This window comes from Anser cygnoides, chromosome 2 (assembly GCF_040182565.1).
Source record: "Anser cygnoides isolate HZ-2024a breed goose chromosome 2, Taihu_goose_T2T_genome, whole genome shotgun sequence".
NCBI classification, from domain to species: Eukaryota; Metazoa; Chordata; class Aves; order Anseriformes; family Anatidae; genus Anser; species Anser cygnoides.
The window spans coordinates 31,940,750-31,966,032 of NC_089874.1; the positions used below are offsets into that span (position 1 = coordinate 31,940,750).

At 36.4% G+C, this 25,283-nt stretch overlaps 1 long non-coding RNA gene across 5 annotated transcripts in view; it reads left to right on the forward strand.

Moving 5' to 3' along the window:
- The window catches only part of LOC106030169 (uncharacterized), a 108,228-nt gene extending 83,699 nt beyond the window's left edge, over window positions 1-24,529 (forward strand). For 4 of the 5 annotated variants that reach the window (XR_010829157.1, XR_010829161.1, XR_010829159.1 and 1 more), the window contains 3 exons: window positions 7,396-21,414; window positions 22,155-22,222; window positions 23,142-24,529. This is a non-coding gene — a long non-coding RNA (uncharacterized lncRNA). The remainder of the gene's footprint in view (window positions 1-7,395; window positions 21,415-22,154; window positions 22,223-23,141) is intronic. The other variant, XR_010829158.1, reaches the window with a different exon arrangement.
- The last annotated feature ends 754 nt before the right edge of the window (window positions 24,530-25,283 follow it).

The following is a 25,283-nucleotide window of genomic DNA, read 5'->3' on the forward strand; positions in this document are numbered from 1 at the left end:
TTAAGACTAAAAAAGGATCTTAGTGCTTGCCCCTCTGTGAGTATTTTGACACTACTCCTTTTTCTAAACCAATTTTTCTTATGAATATCTTTATGTAAATATTATATCTGTTAGCACTCCGTTCCCTCTTGGTTCAAAGACTGGGTTACTTTTCAGAGCACCTTAAGTACAATATAAACAGTGTTTACATTATATGTTCATAAAACGAGAATAAATTTCCATGACATTTATGCAAACTTCTGGTCTAGATTGTGTAAATTGTACATTCCCTGTGCACAAAGAATGGACCTTACTATATTAGTGAGAATAGGCTGAGCAGTTAAAAGGAAGTATTACTTATTCCAACTTCATGTAAATATATAAGATATCAAAATTAAAGATGATAATGTTTGGATCTTGGGGATTAGGTGGAGAGTAAAAGCAAACAATATGAATGTGAAAAAAAAAGACAAGTTAACCTTAAATTCCCTGCTGGCATCCTTAGCTTGCACATGTGTTTGGCAAACATGAAATACTTGAAATATGAGACCTGGCAGTCTCATGGTGCCAGACATAGTTAGCATTAAAAATATTCTTCCAAATTATTAAAAGGTGCTCTGACACTGCTGCAAAAACAGAGTTCTTAATGCTAAAATATAGTCTTTACATCAAGTATACGCATGTATTACTGTCCTTTAACATTAAAAGAAATTGAGATATATTTACTCACTCAGGACAGACTATCCTTACAAAATGCAACTCAAACAGCTCCAGGTTAAAAAAGGAAAAAAAAAAGTCAGATTATCTTAAAAAGCTTTCATTTCCCCCCATGACACCATCATATAGACAACTGCTACAGCCTGTTGTTGTGGCTCTCTATCTCTCACCAAATCCTCTATGCTTTCTCTTGCCAGAATTTCTTCTTCTATGTTGATCATAAGACAGTGAGTGGGGACACTGTTCATTCAATTTCTGTAATCTTATCAGGTTCTAAATTGCATTGATAAACAAGGTATATGTCTTATGTGATTTAAGTCTGTAATTATTTTAACTTTATTTCAAGTTTAGTTTATGTCAGTTCACCTAGAATAAGTGTTTCCATACACAACGTGGTCATTACATGAAATGCTGAAGGTCACTTAGAGGTAAACTTTCCTACTGTGCACAGGATTTATGCACATACACAATCCCATTTGCCTTCTACAGGTAGAGTGTGGTTCAAAGGGAACTGCTGCCTAAGTAATCAAGAAAAATCAAAAGATTGAAAAACTGTACTGATCTAGATGAAAATCCAGTTTGCTTTAAAATATGTAAGTCAGGTATATGAAAGTGTCAAAACAGCCTTTTTTGGCAATAGCAATAAAAGGCTTCTCTGACATCTTAATTGAATGATCCCTACTCTCCGTTAAAACACATATATAGTATATATATGAAACTAAGAACACTCAACATCTTTTAATATTGAGTATGGAAACATTTAAATTGTTCAAAATTGGAACATGGTGCTTTAATTTTTTTAAACAAATGTTACTCTTTTTTTTTCTTTTTTTTTTTTTTCTTTCTATGGGACATTACAGCACATTATGTTCTCTTTCAGAAAGTCACAAAAGAGAAGAGTTTGCCAATTAAATGGACAAGCTGGTTCCCAGCTGGTTCCCAGCCAGCTTTTTTTAAAGTGTAGAGATAGGTATGTTAGGTGACAGCTCAGTCTTATTAGTAATATTCTACCTGTACTTGAAGAATTCTGCAACCAAAACAGTAAAAAGCATAAGAGATTGATCATACACCCATGACACAAGACCCCCAGCATATCCTACTAGAAGTTAGTAAGACTGGCATCAAACTACCTAAAACCTACTTAAAGCTAAGTCAACATTGTCCACAATTATAAGATCTTCTGAATGAAGAAATACCATGAGTTTCTTATATAAAGGCTGTTCAATGCAAAGTGGAGATAGGTTTCTATGGTGCTTTTTATTGTAGTAACATGCCCCTCCCCTATCTCAATTACTTGACTTGGTGTTATGTATACACTGATGTCTTTATTTCACAGCTCTGCTCAGCTTAGTCATCTGACAAATGACTGCTGCTATCAGTCTGTGTGCTCCCTGAAAGGGAGGGTGAGGACTGTGCTAACTGAATGCCCTGGTATCAGTATAGCTTCACTCTTATCATTATATGATAACTTTGTGTTTTCATAAATCAGATGATGAGTGTCCTTTGGCGATGTGATTCCTCCAACTTCAGGGAATACATAAGTAAATGTTTACCTACTGAAGCTAAAACAACAGAATTTCATAAGGCTTTTGGAGTGAGGCTGATGTGCTGTTTGGCCACAAAATTCTCGGGTCAGTGAACCACTGTTTGGATGATTCTTCTCATTCCCAGAAGTATTTGTTAAATCCTGAAGTTGTGTTATTTTGCTTGTCTGTAAAAGTTCTTTTAACATTCCTGTAATGGTGTGATCACCCATACCTAACGCTTAGTGTTGCAATGACATGTCATGGTTTGAATTTTTTCTTTGAGATTCTGAGTATAACAGTGGTCATTTCCACATGTCAGCAAGGAAGACTGCTCTCACTCTTGGTTTCTAGACAGAGTCAGGTTTTAAGACAGAGGCCTAATCTATAAAGATCATTTATATTTAAAGACCATTTATGTTGTGTAGACATTCCTGAAAGAGGGGATGGATAGATATTTGACCATTTCTTTTCCATAATTGGTATAAGCACTTATTTCACATACAGACTACAGCAACACCTTGCTGAACTTGACCTAGGCGAACCCACCTCCTGCCATCCCAATATTTTGTTGTGTTTTTACAACTTTTTGTGCTGATAGATAGCAAGCTACAAGCTAACACTTTCCAGCTTACTCTTACATTTTTTAGACAAATATTGTAGGATATTTCTTAGCTGGGTCCAAAGGTAGGAGGTTTTAATCTATCATCATGAGAAATCCCACTTGCTCTGAAAATTCATTGCCATCTATAAAATTAAATGGATAAGATGTGCATGCTTAATTTGCACAATGCATCTTTATATAAAACTATTAAATGAGGCCACAGAGGCAGTGTGACTGCACAACGGTGGGATGAAAGCAGTACGACCACAGTCATGTGTGCTGATTGCCCCAGTGCTGACATATACTTGAAGCCATGCAGGCCTGGAGTAAAGCAGGTTGATAGCACTTTTGTTAGGCGGTGTTTTATCTCCCTTCTGCTCAGAGGCTCTCCATCAGGAAGGCTGAGCATGACAAAGGCTGATGGTTAGTGACAACCACTAGCACCTATAGCACCTGGGCACTGAAGAAATGACCAATTTCTCATGCTTTGCTTTCTAGTGAAGGCTAAGTGAACAATAGTATGTGGTGTAATTCCTTTACCAAAAGAAAAATTTTGGAAATATCTGCTTATGCTTCCAAGGCCTGTGGTTATTCAGTTGTCTTTAAATGTGCAAAGGCAGATTTAAGGAGGTAGCCAGTGTATGCATGTTTAAAACTTTCTTTTTTTTCTTCATTATTTTCAAAAGAAGATGGGGGCAATGAGCTATGGAAATGCACCATTTGTCCTCTGTTTTTAAAAGAAACTAAACATGCCCTGGGGAACAACAAAATTCTCTGTTACAGTAACAGTACTGGCTGTAACCCAACAAATTCTTCCCTGTTTGTAATCCTTCTTCCCCTATGCCTGGCTACAAATATGGTAGAAACAATTTATCAGTCGAGAGTGCATTCACTATTCCTGCTTTTCTTCAGAAAACTTCTCAAGGTTCTCGCTGTCACGTATAGCTCAGCATATTGATCCTGGTAGCTATAGGTTATCAACAGCCGACTACATGCTGATTTTGATCACTCATTTTTCCGTAGCTATTTAATTACTAGAAGATCAGTTTGAGCAAGACATAGCAAGAGCAACTGTGCACAGGCTATCTGGGATGGTCTGTGTGGAAAAAATAAGAGTAAACATTGAGCTTAGTGATAGAAGCTTTTGGAGCACAGAAGAATAAGTCTGGGAATAGTGGAGTTAGAAACTGTAGGCAGACAGAAATACTGGAAGGAGAGAGAGAGATGCAAGTCCCGTTAACTCTATGATGCAACAATATTGCAGAGTTGTCAGCCTAGCACACAGAAATGCCTACACTTCTCAAATTAATTTACCTGTTTTACCCACTTCTGTATACTTGAATAGCTGTGCAAACTGGTTATAGACAGATGGAGTCACTGGATGCCAGCACCAACAAAACTTAAAGAACAGCTCAACTCTCACATACGCTCTCTGTTGAGAGACCAGCCTTCAAGTCTCCATCTCTGACAGGAGGATACGCTAGGGTCAGATTGGACAGAGGTTAAGTGAGGAGGGATGGTATTCATGAGTATTAGACATGCACATCTCATGTCAATTATCAGCAACTGTTACATACATAATTGATTATAAAGAAAGTGTAATTAGCTCTATAAAAAGACATACAAGCACGGGTTATAAGGGTATCTAAGATGCTGCTAATTTAACTGACAAGAAGCCAGAAAATAATCTGTGTAAAAGTAGTTGGTGGTCTCTTTAACTTAAAATTTTTTACACCCTTCTGATAGCAGTTTTTCCTGTACACCTTTCTCTTCTAGTTCCTCAGAGCATGATTTTCACCAGGCAGAACTTTAATTCAGTCAGATTTACAGTGGCTTGGCATAATGTCCACTGAGAGTCATAGAGAAGTTTAGGGCTTACCTAGGGACTTGGCACTCAGTTTTGAGGGCCAAGATTTCTTTTTCTCAAAAAAGAAATCATGAAATACATCTTCTGCTTCCCCTTAATTCAATGACAGACTCTCAGACTCTATGGAAATTGTTAGCTTTTAAAGACCAGTCTGCCTTTAATTATGCCAATAAACTCTGTATGTCTATCTGTCTATTAGAGAAAACATTGCTGGCATTGTTTTTAATACAATGTTTTTAATTTGCTTAAAGGATAGGAAAATGGAGTTTAAACCATTGTCCTCCAAGAAGGACTTAGAGAAGGATGAAAAATAAGTGCTGGCTTTGCCAGTGGCTAAGAATGGATTTTCAGCGGCTTGACACAAGATTTTCCTTCTTTTCCTGCCAACATAATGCAATGAAAAGTAGAAACATAAATGAAACACATGCTAAAAGTAACAGGTCATGGGCCACATCCTAGAGTTCCTATTAGTACCCAATAACATCATAAAACTGGGAGCTGTAGCCATGGAGTACTTGGATAGGAGCTCACTGTAGTCTATCGAAAGTCACATACAGGGTTTGGGGCTCCAGATTCAGGAAAAATGAGCACAGGAGGCCCACCACCAAAGAAGCTGTTATACGGGTCCCTACAGAAGCCCAAGAAGGAGATTTTTGTCTTGTCTGTCCTTATTTATTTATTTATTTATTTATTTTTAAGAGGAGCCTCCATTGGCTGGATACACACACTGAGCACACTGAGTTTTGGGAGTCTTGTCCCACTGTCTCCACTGTCTATAGTCTCAGTGAAGGATGGGGACCTTTTCCCCAGCTCCCCCCTCATTTTCCTGCTGAGGGACATTCAGGGCTGGCTTGGTGTAGGTCCAGCCAGTGTGTGTGTATTTGTGCAGGTGTTTGTGTGGTGGTGGTTGTGGTGAGATCGAGGGAAGAAGAAGAAAGGGAATGCGTACAAAGCAGTTCACTTTGCTGTTCATGTATAGACGTTACTATTCCCAGCATGACCCAACCCTTTTGCTCCCCAATCTGCCCACATTCTGGGCTTCATCCTAGAAAAAGGCGTGTGTGTCTCACAGGTCTGCAAGGTTCATTAACAACCACAACCAGATGACTTCTACCTACTTACAGGGTAAGAATTTGGGTGTCCTGAGCACTCAGGGCCCAGCAGCTCAGGCACAATGTAGGCTTGCTGCTGCTTCTTCTTCTTCCCTAGTTGTTTATTTTCTTTCTCATTATAGCTATTTCTTTTATTATTTTTTCTTATGTTTCTGATCTATTTATTACATTAAAAATCTTGTGCTCCATCATTTCAAGTCCTTCTGTTTAAAATTTAGTTTATCATTCAGTAATTAATTCCCAAGAGTTTACACTTTTGCCTTATCATAGAATATGCAAATGATGTGTTAACATTTCAGAAAAGACACAGTTACTAGAGGGAACCTCTTGAAAGTTCGTTCTCTTGGAAGCTTATTCTGTTTGACACTAGTAAAAAGCAAAAGTCCTAGTTAAAATAAAACGACAGTTGTTTACATAAACAGATCATAGTTATTTTAATTATTGCTTTTGGCAGGATCCTAGAAGTTTAATCTTTCCTAAATCCCACAGTAATGTCTGCTGGCTAAAGGGTCTAGTTACCATGAAAAAATATTCAGCCACTACCTAACCTAAATACGGCTATACACTAGCACGATGTTACCCAAGATTTCACTTGGATGAAATGGGAAGATTGTTCTCATTTACTAATTCAATTAGAAGCCTGAGGAACATGAGATACATATAAATCTAATTTATTCAGCATACTAATTTAAATAGACTTTAGGTCTTTGAAGTTAAAAGATCTTATTTATATTTCCTTATGTAGAGCAGTTGGTGTAGCACAATTTGCTCAGTCACCTTTTTTTTTTTTTGAAGCCAGTTTTATAAGAACAAAAATTATTCATTCATAATATAGATAAAATGGTAAAAATGGTCAGTCAGTTGGGAAGGAACTACAATGGCTATTCCACATCATCAACATGTTCTTGAAAACATAACACAAAATATCAGAAATCATCAGTAGGGTGTGGTTTCTGGGGCTGCTGAGCTGCATGGTGGGTGCAGCTTGAGTCGAGCCATCAGCAGATAGCAAACTCCAAGACCAATGGCCAAAATAAAAACCAATGGTCAAAAGGAAATTCCCTCACACTTCTGTGAGATTTCTTTAAAGTTCTGACCTATTACTTGAAAAATTTATTTTAACTACAGAATTAGCTGAAATATTTATTTTGTTAGGTTTTCTTGCATGAGGGATGATTTAAAGCTACCACTTGACAATACTTTTCTCTTGGACCCTTTCATCATCATCATGCCTTAACAACCTTTCTTTTTCTCCTTGCCCCGTGATTCAATCCAGACCCATTTAATCACAAAAATTAGTGCAGTGCCTCTTTTGCAATGGCTGGTGATAAAGTTCCCATTTATTTTTTACTGCAGCTCAGTGTGGACTAAATCTCTTCACTTCTGTACTTTATTTCTGCTAGACGAATGTTTGGGTTTTGCAAAGGTAATCGAAATTTAAGATACAACTCCAGCCATATTTTCTCCTATTGTTAAAAGTGAAATGAAAGTTTACATTGGACTCAAAAATATTGCATCAAAATAAAATACAAAATAAAAATCTAATGCTTCTTGGTGAAAATTTTGACTGCTGTCAAACTCTCATTTTTTCAGGTAGTTTTCACTCAAAAAGGGTCAATCAGATATAGTGTCCACACCGTCAGAGTATACAACCATTCAAGCAACAACTGCACATAGCCATGCCACGTTCACATGACAAGTGTAAGTATTGAGAGCAGCTGGTCTATATCCAACTATGTTATGCTGAGATCATGTATCATCACCAAATAAGCATTTTGCTACTTTAGTATAAAGAAGGGTGACATCAGGAAAAAATAAATGTCTGCAAAATGTTTGATAATCACTCTCTGCAAACAGCACTTTACTCTAAGAACGACTTAACCCCCTCAGTATTATAGTGCTAAGAATCTTTACATTCTTGGAGGAAACATTTTTCAGATAAGCTATAAAACTCATCACTCGTGATAACTGAAGATCTTTGATAACATGTATTTTTTATTATTTTTTATTAGAATAGCAGAAAATGAGAGGGAAAAAAACAAAAGCAAAAAACAGCCAGCTTCCTAAAAGAGATTTCCATGGTTTAAAAAAAAAAAAAAGTTTATTTGGAAAAAATTATTTTAAACCAAAACAGTGGCTAGCTCTAGCTGTCTTCTATAATGACTAGGAGCAGCTTAGGGAAAAAAAAAAAAAAAAAAAAAGTTGCATACACAATACATGGCACATTTTATAGAAGCGGGGATCTCAGCCACATCCAGGAAAAATTACTGTTTGGATTAAACCATTAAATGACTTATAGCTACTGATTATTTATTTACTTATTTAACATTTTCTATCATTTAGCACTCAGTAAAGCAGCCCCTAAATCTCTCTTTTTTCCAATGTGTTTTGCCTTAGTGGGTGTTCTTGAACCACTTTAGTGAGTTCTGACATAAGAATTCAAAGAAGAATAAAGGAAATACATATTCCACATACAATTCTGTAACAATAATGCATACACTGTGTCAGAAATGATATCAAAGATAGTGACAACCTTTTTAGAAGAGTATAAGAGAAAAGATGAATGTGTACGGAGGTTAAACGGAATAAATAAAATGGACTAAGCTATTTCTTTCACATTAAAAATTGAATCTAAGTCTTTTCTAAATGCCTTTTGGGCTATTGGATATAGATCTCCTGACGGCTGCAGATGTAGTCATAGCAGTATTAGAAAAATACAGTGTTTTTCTTCCAAAGTTCAAGACCTAAGCACTGCCTAAAAAGGGAGACATGCCTACAAGCATTGAACTTTTGATATTCTTCTGACTTTAATGCATACCAACACTCGGAGTTCAAAGCACAGATTTAGTAACCCAAGGAAAAAAAAATAATTTCAACCATGATTACATAGCGATGCATAATACAACTTACCTTTTGCTTGTGAAACCTTGAAAATGTTTGGCTATCGTTTTGTTTTTTCTTTTCCTTTTGGCGTGAAAATGGAGCGGGGACAGAAAATGGTGTTATTCACAATCTTCTGAAATATTTCAAAGTGAGCAAACATTTCTAATGCACATAAAAGTGAAGATTTGTAGCAGGTAGCAACGTGAATGCCTTCAACACTTATATTACATGCTTCCACACTGAGATTGATGGCTATCCACCCATACAGGCACCAATGCAGATGCACAGCTGTCCATTTCATCTGGGCTACTCTGCTTAAAATCTCTTAAATGTATAAACTACTTAGATTGTTGAGACAAATGTCACATCGTTAATGTTGTGTTGTCCAGAACTCTACAAGAAATACATATATATAATATACATATATATATATATATATATATATAAAGTTTAGTTTACAATGCTTGATGCTTGGAAAAAAAAAAACAAACCAAACCAAACCAACCAACCAACCAAAAACACACCACTACCACAACAACAACAACAAAAAAAGAGGCATTCCTTCTAGTGGTAACCAAACAAAAGTTTCACAACTGGGGTGTGCTGTTCACCTTCCCTTTTGGGCATGAAAATGTTGTCGAGAAGACTCAGAAGAGTACAGTCTATTCACTCGGAAGTACTAAATCCAGTATAATCCTTATTTTTATGGGTGCAAATTTCTTACTTTGGAAAAAAAAAATAAATAAAAGAGAGAGAGAGAGAAAATAGATGAGTAACCTAAAATCAAATGGAGTGTTTATCTAATGTAAAAATGTTCTCAAGTCCTGGATTACAGTAAAGTCCTGGTCTCCCTGAATCTGGTTGATTTCAGGCGAACTAGTCAAAACTTAAATTTGTTTTCAGAAATATTTACCATCTAAAATATGCTTAACATTTGACACAGGGGAGCCTTGAGGTAACTTGAACGTGAAGCAAACAGAGCTTGGCTTCCAGCTGGACCACTGACCCTCCTGGCCACACTCGCAGTTCCTTTTTGCTCATTTGGCAATGTACTGGGTCTTTGAAGTCTATATTTCCTCTCAGCATCTCTCTCCAACTCACTAAAGACATAGGGCTCTATTCCAACCTTGCCTCCAGGTCTCTCTCACAGGGCTGTCACTGGTGTGCTGCACATTCTCGTTCTGTGGCAGTCAGCACCCATATAGCAGAGCCCCCAAGGCCCTGAACATGGCAGCCAAAATGTGGCTGAAAGCCACTGTTTCTCTTTAACACTGGTTCTTCTTAATCTACTCTGGAGTTGGGCAAATAATTTCTCTTTGCCTTGGGAGAAACCCACGAGTTGTGGGGAGAAAAATGTTCTGCCTCAGCACCTTGAAAGAGAACTCCAGTTTCAGTCAATAGCTCTTACCTGGTCAACTATGCAGTGCAATTAAAGAGTCACTAAAAAGATCTTTTCTGGCACCAGTGTGAGACTTTATTGTGCCCTGAAAAATATCACCTGATCTTGTAATTTTTTGTCATACTCTGGGGTATCTATTCTATTTATTCTTTTTTATTTTCTACGTATCTGCTATTGTTTATTATTATTTACCATGCCTTTTATCTCAAGTGGACTTAGATTCAAAAAAAAAAAAAGGCAAGAGATACACATTTTCTCAGATTAAAAATGCTAAATCCAAAAGTAGGCACTGAAACCTTTTGTGGAAATCTCTCACCAGGTATTTATGTGTATATGCACATATATATGCATATATATAAGATTAAAAGAAAATTTATTCACAGAGTTATGGGAAGACAGGAATAAATATTGCTGGCCTTAACATGGCCCTCATATTTATGTTTACATATATTTAAATGTTACGAATGTGTACTGCTTCTCATTAAAATGCAATTAGCTTTTATAAATACCTGTATTTTTAAATTCTTGATGAATGAGGCAAAATATAAACAAAAAGTTCCAAAAATATTTTCCCAGTCATTTTCTAATTGTTTTTGACAAATTAAACCAAAGCATTGTAACATTAATGAATTCCTAGAACATGTTACTCATGGTCGTTTTGAACCAGAGCAGACTGTTTGCCTCAGAGAATATTCTCATTAAGTTCTCATCTTGTTACAGCACCAATGTTAAAGGAACATTCTACATAATTTCAAGTATTTGGAACAATGAGAGCTAAGTCTTTGCTTAGAGTTAAGAATATAAGTGCTTTGCTGGACCAAAGCCACCATATTTAGCACTGTACCAGGTTTGCCAACATTTCTTTCTGCCAAAATGCAAATTCGTAGAAACCAAAACAGTTTTGGTTTGGCAAAGAGAAATTAAAAATGATGAGAATAAGTAGAATTTCTAGTGAAAACATGTCACTTAGCATAGTTTAGCCTAGGGAGTGGGTTTTACTCTGCTGGTAGAAGACAGGGGTTTAAACATTGGCTTCAAGCAAAGACTTTGTCTCACCACACTCTGAATTTTAAAAGTGTGGGCTTTTAGCATAGAATTTCTTAACATCAAGTTCGCAATAAGAGCCTGTCCCAGTAGGGTGCTGAGTTTTCTGAGTAGCTCCCCCTCACATATTTTTCTTGAATTTATTCTGTGCTGACACAAAAAGAGATTTCAGGACACGTTTTCTGTGTGACAAAGAATTGTTCCTAGTGAAGATCTATCCAGTAATTTGAAAAGCTCAGCCCTCAGTGAGAACAGATTCTCAAATAAACAAATCACACAATGAAGCTTGGGGTACTGTTGTAAGGTAAATATTCAGAAGAGCATGGTTTGTAAAACAAATTTATTTTATTAATTATTAAGAAACTGTTATTCTTCAATCTTCCTTCTTCTTTTATGGTCACAGCAGACCTATCTGAAGAAGAGGAAGGAGATCACTGAGTGATTCTACATATCAGTCTGAAGTATATGTGGGACTTTCTAAAGATTTTGAAATAATTTCAGTGAAATTGATTTTAAAGTCAGCAAGTATAGGACCAGTCTGAAATATCTTTATCATACCAAGCTAGAAATTTTTCAACAAGTTTTCTTTGGAGATGGTGGTCTACAAAAATTCAACTATAGTATACTGGGTGACACTTCAGGTCCCTCACTTCAGAGCAGGTACATCTGCTGACAAGAATGCCAGTGGATAAAATAACGGAAAATTGCAGTTCATCGAAAATGTTGAAAGAGATTGATTTAATCTAGTTGGGATGTAAACCACATTAAAAATACAAAATCCAACCAAACCAACTCAAAACAAAACAAACAAACCCAAAACAAAACAACATATTTTACAAACCAGAAAACCACTTTCAAGTGACTCTACTCTTAGCCTGTTTCTTGTTGTAATGGTTTCAACAGTCAAGTAAAAACACATCAACCCCCTTACCCAATTCAAGATGGAGAGTGCACTGCAGTTCAAGTCACTTAGCAGAAACTATTTAACAATTTTGCAGAAGACAGATTGGAAATTGCAGATCACTTAATTGTTTTCTGGTGTGACTCTAGCTGGCCACTGATAACTCTAAACCATAGAATTTAATGATGATGTCAGGAAAACCTATTTTTCACATTTATTTTTCACAAGAAGTTGTCATTTAGCAGTCATAAACAGCAGCAAAGCAATATTGTGGCTTGACACTGTTTTGGTTGTAGCGATGATGTGGTAGGAAGTGGGTGTCAAGTTTCCTTGGCAACAAATGGAGGATAAATGACACACTCTGAATCACCGATGAATCATTAACTGAGTTCTGCTTCTGATTTTTGGCTTTTATTTCCAGATTCTAAAATTACAATAGTTTTGAGATGATCAATGAAGGTGAACATTTCACAGCATTCACAAGTGTGTGTTAATAACAAAATTGTTATTAGCCTTCTTAATACCATGAAAACAGGAAACTTTAATTTTTTTTTACTGCTTCTTTTTGTTAACTTCATTTAGTATTAAAGAGTGTCCAGGTTCTTTGTAGAAAAACAGAGAGGATGACGGTAAAAATATGAACTCTGAGTGGCCAAGAGCAGAACCACTAAGTTAAGCACAGTTCAGCTTGGTCTGGATTTGACTCAAAAAGTTTATAGGAATATATTTTTTAGGAATTTATAGGAATTCACACCCTGCAAGCACGTGCAGGAGAATGTACTACTCTGTCTTTCACTGTGAAAAAAAAAATAAAAGTGTGAATGTTATAGCATACACTAATGTCAACAACTGGGAGCTCCCTCAAATTTAGGACACGATGCCATAAGTGAAAGTAAGAAATATTAGGCTGTTAAGGGAATAATAAGGTTATCTCTTTATGTGTGTATGTACATGTAAATACATAGGTTCATTATGTACATGTATGGTCATTATCATGACTTAGTGTTGAAACCGTTTTAAACATAAATTACAAAAGTTCAAACTATCACTTTTCAATGTGCTTAATTACCTAAATATTTAAATATTTACTATAAAGATTTGTATAAAGTTTATTCTGCATTGATTCTTAATTCCTGTGGGAGTTCATTCACATTTCTGTAGTAGTTCATTCAATAGTACTCAGACCAGCTAGAGGTCTAGGCTCTGTTGCCCTGGCAAGTGGAATCAGACAGCAACCAGATCCACCACTGCATTTCAGTGAACCCTATCAACTCTCCAGTGATTTTGTCCTTTTTGTCATATGTGACCAACAGCACTCACTGAGTAGGCAGGACCAGAAAAAGCCTGGGAAAGTTTTACTACAGCAAGTGAAGAAATTAATTCTGCTGGTTTTTCATCTGGGCATTTATAGATGTGAATATTAACAACAACTTTGGGATATTTATTTCCAAAATCTGTATTGGCTTTAGAACTCTTTTCTGTTATTGACTGATTGCATTAAATTAGTCATAGCTTAGAACCGTAATCTCTCCAGCCCTCTGCGATAGTGGTCACGTGCACTTTACAGCACTGCTGAGTATACAGAACAGTTGAGTTACAATGAGCAGATGATACTGATAGAGAAATGCTTTAGGATTTTTTAGGACTATGACATAGCAACAGTGTAATGACTATGATGAAAATGAAGTGTATCTTATAGACTCACAATTTTATATTCTCTGTATTAACACTTGCATTTCTTCTGACAGGAATTTTCACAGAAGGGAAGCACCATGTTTCATGTCAGTTGGATTTATCTTTTTTATCGTCTAATATCAAATAACTCCTTTGTGAATTGTTTAACTCTGGTTAAAAGAAAATTAACGAATTCAAAACTGATTCTGGCTGCCATCCCATGGCACAATAAGGAGTAGGTTTAAACTAATACGTAGGTTATTATCTTGGGAACACCACCACCACTGCTTTTCTTGACTTTTGACTTTTCTGGTGCATGTTTTAAATTATAGAAGCACATTTGACTGTGAAAGATCTTGTTGGGTCATTCCATACCCTTTGCTTTCTGAGTTGAATTTGATTGTAAAAGTTTGCTTCCAGCAAAAGCTTTCAAAGCAAGGACACGTTGTTCTTAACTAGTGCTCTCTTTTTGTCTTATGAAATCATACATACGTCCTGCCAACTTGGAAATCAATGTTGCTAAGAAAAGGAGAGATTGTTGATGTTTTTACTGGAGTAGAGTTGCTTCTTCTTCCATATCCGTTACACTGAATGGTGGTGAATGAATCTTTCTGCAGATTCAGAAGTGAAAATTGAAGCCAAATGCTTCCAAAACTTCTCCCACCTGTAAAGACATACTTGAATTTATTTGCACAACTGAAGATTGTGCAGTCAGAAGCATAATGTAATCCACATCATGCCAGTTCCTGATGCTGAGTAGAAATCTGTGAATCTTAACCGTGATAGCATGAAAAACTATTGGCCCAGTTTGGAATAAGGTCTCCATAACCATAAAGAAAACTGATGCTTATAATTTTCCACTGATAAAGCCCCAAATTTCCCTGCACTTCAAATTGGCGGGTATGGGTGCAGTGACGTTGACTCAAGGGTTGAGCAAGGAGGGCTGATTATGGTCAGCAGACTACATTTTTGCTGATTCCTAATATAAACCACAAGCCACTCAGCATAGCTTTTTTGTACATCATGGGATTCACCCACACTGGAAATTACACCAGTGAAGCTTCATCAGGTGCGTCTCATGGACTGCTGAGATCCATTCTCCCAAATGCAGATAACTCCTCCATGTCTTACAGTTATCAACTAAGTCTTCACAGAACGGGGCTCTGATGAAATAAAAAAATAAAAAAAAAAAAAGTGAATGTCTGTTTATACAGCAGCCCCCATTGCTGTTTCTATCAGTAACAGTATCCTTGGTACTATTTTCCCACAACTGCTTAAGAACTGCACATGTATTTAAGAACTGTTTCGTGTTGGCTGAGTTACACTGGAAAACAGATTTAGCCTTGTCTAAACTGAATAAATATTTTAGAATACATTTACATTCCAGAGAGCAACAGAATTCAGCTATGACTGTCAAGAAGCTAATTCTTCAAAAACTTAAAATGACACGGATGTACAACTTTTGGTTTTGGATGGATAGGCCTCCAGATCCAAATGCTATCCATCATCCTGAAAAGACAGATGTGTTCAACCTACAGCTAATAGTGTGGGTTTAGTACCTGGGCTACTGCTTGTGCAATAGTCTGGAATTGTAGCAGTCACTGATGAAACAACATTGGTTCCAGGCTTTATCGTAGCCTAGGAAGGACTGACCTCACATTTCAGAAGCCTGTCCTAATGATCAGGCCCTAGGACAACAGATTTCACCTTGAAGGGGTGATTGCTGAAGCTGCCAAAGTTAGCGGGAGTGGTTGGCACCATCTGTCTCACCACGCTGGTAGTCCAGTTCTGAACAAAGCTAGCAGTAAAGTACCAGATTGCCCCAACCTGTACCAAAGCAAAGTTTCACTGATTCTGCATCTATGTCAAGAAAAAAAATCCATAAATTTTGGTGAACAAACCCAAACATTTGTATTCAGCATTTAAATGTTGACAAATATAGTAAGTGCTTATCCTGACATTTAAATTTCACAAGTACAAAGTTTCTGTTTTTACAGACTCATCCATCTCTAAAGCAGACAGTCATTCGTTTGTGATATTGTGCAATATTTTTTTGATTTTTTTTTGCTTCTACTTCCTTAGTTAAGGAGCAAAATAAAAAGCAATACCTTGGGAGATTAGGAAGTTATTAAGAAGAGAAACTTATTCAGAAGAGGAACTTCTTGTTTCTCATAGATGCCAAACAGACAGAAGACATCTCTTTCTTTTTTGTCTTTTTTTTTTTTTTTTGGCTACAACATAGCTGAATATTTGATTCATTATTTTCCAGTACAGGAACTAACTGAACATTGTCCTTTGTTTATACTCTTCAAACAAAGCCCTAAGTATGAATATACAGCCTTTTCCAGACAGATATTATTTTACAGTTGCATCCTCTATAGTTTCACCTGGACAGCTTCGCTTCAGTATTTCATCAGTGTCACAGGTGGAGATCATTTGCTATGACTTCAAGGTTATTATTCTTTCTCTTTGCAGATGAGAGGTAACAGATAAGCTATTATTGTCCCTGAGGGAAAGTTATTTTCTCTTGTACCAGCAGTGAGTCAGCAACATGTTATGATGTATGTGATCATCTCACTGAACGAATTTTCAGGCAACTGTATGCAGGGTGTTAACTTGTTGGCTGTGCACTCTCTTTTTCTTATTGAAATATTACATTCAGATAATCCTTCTGGGCTGAAAGAACAACATCAATAAAATGGTATGAGAAAACAAAAAGAAGGGCTTCTATACACAACAGGAAAGAGTTTAAATTCATTTTAAACAGGCTCTGTCATATCTTTACTTTCTAAATGTATTTGTTTGTAGTTACAGGATGTATACCTACTGTGTGTTTGACTTCATCACTTGTTTTTATTTTCTTGATATCTGGAACCACCTGTACTCAGAAGGGTTCCATAGACGTGAGCATGGCCTCCACACTCAGCATCACCAGAGAGCAATCCAGTGCAGAAGAGGCCCCAGCTCTGGAGCCACCGAGATATGCAAGACACCTTTCTTCTCTGTGCTTGGAACTTTAGGGAAAAACACAGAGGAGTGTCTAGCAGAAAGTCCAGCTTTCGGGCATATCTCTAAGAACCAAATCAGGTACTTTCAGCCGTTCAGATATCATTCCCAGATTTGGCTACACTTACTCTGTTCTGTGATGACTGGCTTTTCACACACTTTTTTTTCCTTAGCTTTATTTCACACTTCCTTTCTTACCTGTTCCCTTCAACACCCTTCCATACTTTTTTTTTTCCGTTTAGTTTAGTCCTTTCTAGTCAATAAGGAAATGAACATGAAAGTGCTGCCTTCACACAGCACAAACATAATTATTTTACCACTTCCTCTACCTCTACCTTGGGTCTTCCCTTTCTATTTGTTTGATAAGCTTTACAGGAAACCTATTTCTGTGTATTTGTATAGATGCTAGGCAGAATGAAGCCCTGCTTTGATGGCCCTCAGGCACAATCAAACTGTATCATAATATATCTTAAAATTGAGAGCTATACTTTGATGACAGGGAAACTCACCTGCAAGTTGAGCTTCATTCATCTTTCTACTTTCTCTTTTCCTGTTAGACCAACACGCAAACTTGTAAGCTAAGATTATTCATCTGAAACCATGGTGTTACATGGTTTACAGTCTGACCTTTAAACCTTCATTTTGAAGCTATTTTGTCCAGGTAATGTCCAAATGGAAGTCAGGCACAGAGTACAATTACACCAGCATGTCAAAGTACTGCACAGTAGCAGAAGCAAGGTAAGTCTTTGCAGGAGATCATTTAGCCTGTGACACAAAGAGAAAACAATCTGATGTAGTTTTGTCAATGTTATATTGCATTTACAAGTATATACTCTCATATTTTAAATTCTTGATGACAAAAGATTGATCTTTTTGGAAGACTGCTCCAGATGACTCATCTAATAAGCCAAAGAATGGTTCATCTGCCTTATCTGCACTTTTTAACATTATTCACTGAAGAAAAAATGAAAATAAGAAAATCCACTGAAGAAAAAGAAGGAAAAAAAAAGGCCAACACTTTTAAAAATATGTTTACATTTTGAAAAGTTGTGACTGTAATCAATCAACTCAGTTGTCTGAGACAATTGTGTTTCACATATCTGCCACAGGTCTTATCAGGTAGACAGCTAAAGGTTAATAAGGATTAGTTTTGCACAGTAAATGTAGCCCTTGAAATACACTTACTGTTACTTCAATACTACAGTGAACCTTTAAAAAATGTAGAGCATGCTGCCAGGAACAAGAAGTAAGAGTGTAAGAAGAGAGACCAGGGAAAGAGAAGTGGCTGGAATAGGAGCTGGAAGCAGGGAAAGTGGTGGAGATGATCTGTGAGAAATCACCTGTAGATTGTACTGTGCAGATGTTGCCTGGCATGCTAAAATTAAAAGAAATTACGGGAAAAAAAAAAAAAAAGAAGAAGAAAAAGAGGACTAATGGTATTTCCTTAGTTCTACGAGACAGAATAAGCACATTTGTTTAGACCATGCTTGAATCTGAGTTATTTCAATATGAATTGAATTACCTGCACTGAATGGAGTGAAAGAGCAAAAAAAGAAAACAAGGCAAGCAGCAGCTGGACCTGTCCAAGGCATGCACTTGGCTTCATCATGAGATTCACTGAAAGTCTCAGATGGGTTTGCATAGTGAAATGGTAACTATTTGTTCCTGCTAGTTTTCTCTTTACCTACCTGATAAGTTATACTTCAAGTTCCCTTTTGAGATGTGAAAGAAAACAGAGGAACTGGAAAGATTTTTCTTTAACTCAGAGGGGTTTGTTGGGAGTTAAATCAATTTCACCTCTTGCTGAGAGATTGATGACAATTTAGAAATATCTGGAAATAATTTACTCTTTTTCGTTCATTTTCCCCTGAGGTACTGTGCACTTATGTCCCTTGGGTACATTTGTAAAACTTGTTGTCTTTTGTTATCAGTTCTTATTCTTTATATTTCACCTTCAGGGAGAAAAACTTCTCTTCCAGGGATGAGTCAGGCTTAAAATAACAGAAACAAAAAAGTAGGTGGACTGCTTATTTTAGATAAAAGACTATATTCTTGAAACTAATTTGCTTTGTCTGTTTCTGTTGCTCATGTCAGACCTATTTACTTCACCTGCACGAATAATCTGACTTCAGTTATTTCCACACTTTGTGCTGAAATTCCATCAAAAGACAAGGCACAGATGTGTCTACTACAACATACACCTCAAACTTTGTAATAGGCCTAGTAAAGCAGTATTTGGATGTGTTCAGCTTTCTAAAAGTAAATGGTGTTTTTCAGTACTATGCGTGCACAACTTCCTATGTGCACAGAATGTACTGCTTCTCATAATTCTGGAGACTCTGCTGACAAATTACCAGCTTTTCATCCTTCTGCTAGAGGGAAAAAATTATTAGAGGAAAAAAAGGCTTAGTAAGAGTGTTTCGGTAACGATGTTGAAATGTGAGGCAAAGATAACAATTTCAGGAAAAAAGACCTCCAAAGCAACAGAAAAGGAAGATGAAAAGATAAATTATACTTTCTGTTACATTTACCTTTAAATTTCTCCCCTACCTTTAAATATTCATCAGTTTTTATTCAATAAAATACACAATTTATGAAATGTACATTTACTAAACGTGCTAATGATACTATCAACATTGTAATGGATAAGCAAGAATTAGGGGAGAATTCTACTTTGGCTTAAGAAGAGAGATGGGAACTTACTAACAGATTTTTCCTTTCTCTTGAAGCACTGTTAGGAAGCTCAAGTAAATAAGTGAAGTGTGAAATGAGACTGGATATAGTTCCTCTTCCTTCACACAAGCAGAATTAGCTTTCTTATCAGACATGATTATAAAAGGAATTTGATTATAAGCAGGAATTTGATTATAAAGCAGAATCACACCCAAAAGAGGATCTGGGAACTTTAATTTTATTTATCCATTTCAGGGACCACCAGACCTCAATTATGCTTTTCTTAGCCTAAATGTTTATTTGCAATTCGTTTAAGAACGTTTCAGGATTTTAAGTTTTGTTTTGGTTTGGTTTTTCAAAATTTTTAGAATTTCAGAACATTTGGTCATAGTGCCTGTCCTGGAGAGAGGTAGACACTGATGTTCTCTTCGGGATTCCTACGGTGGAAGCCTGCTTCATCAAAGCCTTGCAGAAAACAACAAGAAATTTGATATGCTCAAGTACACAGTTCAGTCTGATGGAGGCTGATACTGCTGTGGTATGTGGGTAGCTCTGGGCATTTCAAACTAAACAGAATTGTATGTGAGGTCCAGTATCTGTGTACTAACCACAAGGCCGAGTAGTAGCCTGAGTGAGACACCATTCTGGTGGTTGGAGATGGTATATCTGTGCTTCTGAGAACACAAGTGTCATGAGGTAAAAAGAAAAGCAGGTAAAAAAAGATCCCAGTCTAGCAGCCAATGTTCACTGCTACGGGACACAACTGCAGTGCCAGGGCCAGGGTTAGGTATGCATTTATGTTAAATGCATAAACTGAATCACTGAATAAAATCAAAATCAGTCCTGGAAGGAGGGCTACAGACCCAACCTCTTGTAGATCCTAAGCCTAAAATAAGCATTTGAATTAGACAGAATAATTTCCATCACTGCTGGTTTCTTAACAACTGGTTATTTGAAATCTTAAAAAAACTTGTTATAAATGCATGCAAATATATATATAAAAATATATTTATATCAAAGTATTGTTGTTGTTTTTTTTTTAACAAGTATCCATTGTAAAAAAATATTAAAGTTTCACTGAATAAAACAGGAGACAATCTAGCCCCTTTGTACTTTATATTGCTGTAGCTACTCAATTTTTATTTTTATTTTTTTGATAAAACACTTGCCAGAAATCCATGGTTTGCTTATATCTCAGAACTATATTGCTAGTTACTTGTATTAGACAATGAAGCTTCATTTTGACTGTCATCATCCCTTACTTCCGTGATTCATTTTTACTAAAAGAAATCAATACCCCTCCAAAGTTGTTTAAGCTCATATGCCTGAATTATCAAGAAATACATTTCCACAATGTCACAGAACTTCCCAAAGTCTCTGTCTTCAAATACTGTGTCCTGAAGTTTCTTTAATGCTGTTCCCAGAAAGTGACTCATAACTCTTTATTAATTATGAAAGATGTTAACTTAATGACTGCACTAAAAATGTGTTTTTCTCTTCTCCCCATAGCTTGAAGGAAACATCATTGCCAAGTCACTATCTCTAACACTGATCTCGTACTAGTAGTGTACATGTAACCTGTTCATGATTGAATCTTTAAAGCCTGGCCAAATGGTGTTTTTTAAATGTTAACGTGGATCTAATTTCATTTTAAATACACTGCAACTTTAGTTACATAAATAATTGTAATCATTTAAGGTTAAATACTAATTTCATTAAAAATGAGGTCAATGACTCTTTCTGACTGTAGGGTGGCCAGCATTTTGCTCTGTTAAGGCATAAGTTTAAAGCCAATATGACACATTATTATTATTATCATTAAAATCATTATTTATTTATTTATTTTTGCACTGAGATATTCTGAACTGGAAGTAACTGTAATACTCTACACTGGAAGTAATCTGCTTTTGTGAGTTTGATGGATCCCGCTGTCAGGAAGTAAATGGGAAAATTCCAGTGTTAGCTTCAGATACATTCTCCTGGTATCATCAAGGGCACGTCTGGAGAAAAATCTTGTGTTTGTATAGAGATGGTAAGTGGAGCAGTTCATACTCTTAGTTATGTTGTGCCCTCTGGCAAGCCTGCTAGGACAGTGCTGTGCTTGTTTTGTGAAGAGAAACCTCCTCCACATTCCACCCTGAGCATATCTATTGTTTTCAGACACAAACAGATGTGTTCCTTACCTAAGGGAAGCTCTCAAAAATATGGAAGTAAAACAGAAGAAACTGATGTGAAACCACAACAGTATTTGACCTGTCTGCATACGTTAAGAATCCCAACTTTAGCTGAAGGCAGAAGTCTGTTGCATTCAGATTTACTTATTTGCTTAGTTTCTACCCTGCAGTACATAAGAACAATATAGGATATGAGTATTAACTTCATGCTTTTATTTAAATTAACATTTTGTTAAATGCATACATGCTTATTATATCATTCTTAATTGCTAAAGGCAGGATAGATCCTATTTGTTTAGCAAGAGCTGGTAAGAAGTGTAAACATTTATATTTATTCTGTCAAACCTCCTCATATTCCACAGGCCAAAATCGCACAATTTGTGTTGACCAAACTACAGAATTAGAACATCTTTTTCTAATAATTTTGATAGGGTGAATGAATTTTATTTTGGTGCATCTCTGCTGGAGGCTAACAAAAAAAAAAATCTATTAGTCAACACTTGGGTTAAGTTTTTTTTTTTTTTTTTTTACTTCTATGTCTTTTACGATCTGCAACACACTGATCTGTCTTTTCTAACCTTCAAACCAATGTCTGTAGGATGCTCAGACACGTGTCAGACTTCGGATGTCTGTGGGAGGTGAAATGATAGCCCACAAATGGGTCAGGTAGGCAAGACACAAAGATCTCGTACAGCAGCTGGGTGTGCACCTTATCCCTTCTATGCCCCAGTTACAACACAGACTGCATGATGAAATAATAAAATGCTAATATTGAGTAACTAACACTAGTGCTGAGAAAAAATAGTGTGTATTGGAGAAGGGCAACGGGATGAGGGTATCAGTGAAGTGAGAAAGGGAAATGTTGAGCACAATGCAAGTACAGAGGAAGGGAAGAAATCTTGAAATGAAGTGCGGTGCCCCAGAAAGACCACTGCACTGAAGCCAGATCTAGGTGTGCAGGGAAAGCAACACACTACAGCATGGCACTGGCCAACCCAGCAGCTCTCCAGCACACCATGCTGTGCTGATGCTGATGCTGCCTTTGGTATCTGTGTTGTGCCACAGAGCACAACGCACACGGCCTGGGTTAGAGACCTCCCTGCAAGGTTACTTTAATCCCATAGCCATTTGCAGGATTAGCAGCCTGGATGCTACAAAACTTATTTAAAAGCAAAGATGTCTCAGGCATAGGGGAAGTGTAAATTCTTGAGAGTAAGAATTTCTGAAGTGAAAGTTTTTTTTATGGGGTGTTATTTAGTGACTTTCGTGTCAATACTGAAACCTGATGGGCTGAACAGCAGCCTTCAATGGAAAGCAGTCAAGAAGTTTTTTTTTGTTTTTTTTTTCTAGAGTTTTCTAAAAGATTTCACTTCAGAAAAGGACCCCATTACCCAAATAAAATAAAATAAAATAAAGTAAAATAAAATAACATAAAAATACATTGTTGAGACAGCCATTAGCTTGATGTCTCCGTGATGAAGGCCCAATCTTCAAAAAAAATTTTCAAAACCGAAATAACACTTTGATGCATTCTTAGCATGCAGATTGACCTTGCTCTAGTTAACACTCTCTTTGGCTTTCGTAGGGACATCGCCTTTTATTTGCTACCTGTGGCTAGGCCCTGACCTACTGATGCATCACTGGTGAGGCTCCACAAAGAAAAATCTTCTCTGGACTCCCATCACCAGTGAGTACCTACAGAAGAAGCAAACTCTGGGAAATTTCATGTCCAGCCATTTCTACAGGAGCAATCAATGGCAACTATTTGACCTACTGTGCCTGGACTTTCTTGTCTAAACATGCACTGTTATTCTATACTGCTGATTTCTGTGACAAAATAAGATGTTGTCTTCCTGATGTATGTAGCCAATTAACATAATACAATTCAAGAGCAAAGGTAAATAATATTGTTTCAGTTCTTTCTAATTATGCTTTCCAAATGATGCCAAGAAAAGTTTATGTAGGGGCTTATGCTACTGCAAAGGAGATCCCATACAAAAAACTCTCCATGCTACTTGTGATGTAGAGATATTGGAAAGGTATTCATAATAGAATGTATCACTTTAAAGCTTTACCCAAGCCTTGGTAATAGAGATTTCACATGCCATTGGCTCAGTTATTTCATTCTGCGTAAGCTGCATGTATTATAGAAAACTATGTAGAAACTATATAGATTTATTTTTTATGAATATTATTTTAATCCAAAGGCATCAAATTGTCAGAATAGAAACTGGCTGTGATTCCTCAGTCCTGGAATGATGAAACTGTAGTGCTCCAAGAAGCGAAGGACAACAATCTAGCAAATGGCATGTCAGAAATAAAGGAAGGATTTTAAAAAAAAAAAAAAAAGTTTAGAATGTGGAAATAACTTTGTAAATCTTGTAAATTCCAAATACTTCAATTTTAACATTGAAGTGCAAGTAATGTCTCAGTTTTTGAAAAGTCAATGATGCATAGTTTGAAATGAGACTAAGATAAACTAGAACTATCTAAAAAAAAAAAAGAATAATTACTGGATTAAACCCCTTTTACTCAGAGAAGGAAGAATATAATCAGCCTCATTCATAGGTAAACTATAAAGTTTAATTTGTTCATAGAACAAACAAGATTTCCTGTACAAATTCTCAGGAATTATAGTTATCATGTTAGACTGCTATCTTTGTTCTATATTTGTTATTTCGTAGTGTGTAACATATTAAAACCTTGGTTTCCATGCTACTGCAGTGTGATTCATATCTTGTGGTTAAAAAAAATGGCTTTTGTTTCCAAAATTTCAGCTGTGAGAAAACATCTGCTGAAATGTAGATAGTTTGTGGTGTGTGGATTAAATATGTATATTATAGCCTTCTCCAGTATGAGTAGACACATCACAAGGCATGTGACAACATTTTTCACAATTAGCACTTGAGTAGACACATCACCCACTAATGTAAGATCTAACTTTTTTTTTTTCTATTTATAAATAAAGCTTTCATGGGATATTTATACGTGTATGATTTGCATCATTTCCAGGTTGTACATGTATACGTTACTCTTTTTGCAGGATAAACTATTCCTGTAATTTAAAATGATATAATCACAACTATTATTCCATAAAATATAATCGTTTCTATTACACAAAACAAAGGCTCTTTACTATAGCAAGAAGCACTTGTTCAGCTGGAAGTCCAGGTTCAAGTCTTAAGAGCAGAGGGTTTTTCTTATTGAAATGCAGTTTGTTGGGCTGTAATGGGAACTGCATAATGTTACAACAAGAGTACTCACTGGCAGAAGTTTCCAAATATCATTCACATAGCTAGGCCAGAAATCCATGTTTTTGAGTCCCTATTCTTCTCTACACCCTTTCTCAAATGAGGATGAATTCTAGAAAGAGCAGAAGATTTCCATCTTTTCTGCTAGATGTTCTTTGATGTCCACAAAATATTCACCTTATCCTCCCCAATCCTTGATAGCTTGGGGAATTCAGTTAAATAAGAAATTGAACTCTTTTCTCACCAAATTGCAGCCTCACCTCATATTTCTAACTTCAAAGCAGCCCAGCCCTGCACCGGTGTTGAGTGAGAGGTACAGGACCACCAGCAAGCTGCCTAGAAATACACCTGCACTGTGTGGAGAGGAGATGGAAACAGCTGTTTCTCACTCCGTACACATGTAAAATTTGTTTTGTTCACTACTAGCAGAACACCAATGTTCCTGGAGAAAAGGTATTATTGTTTGCGCTACATAG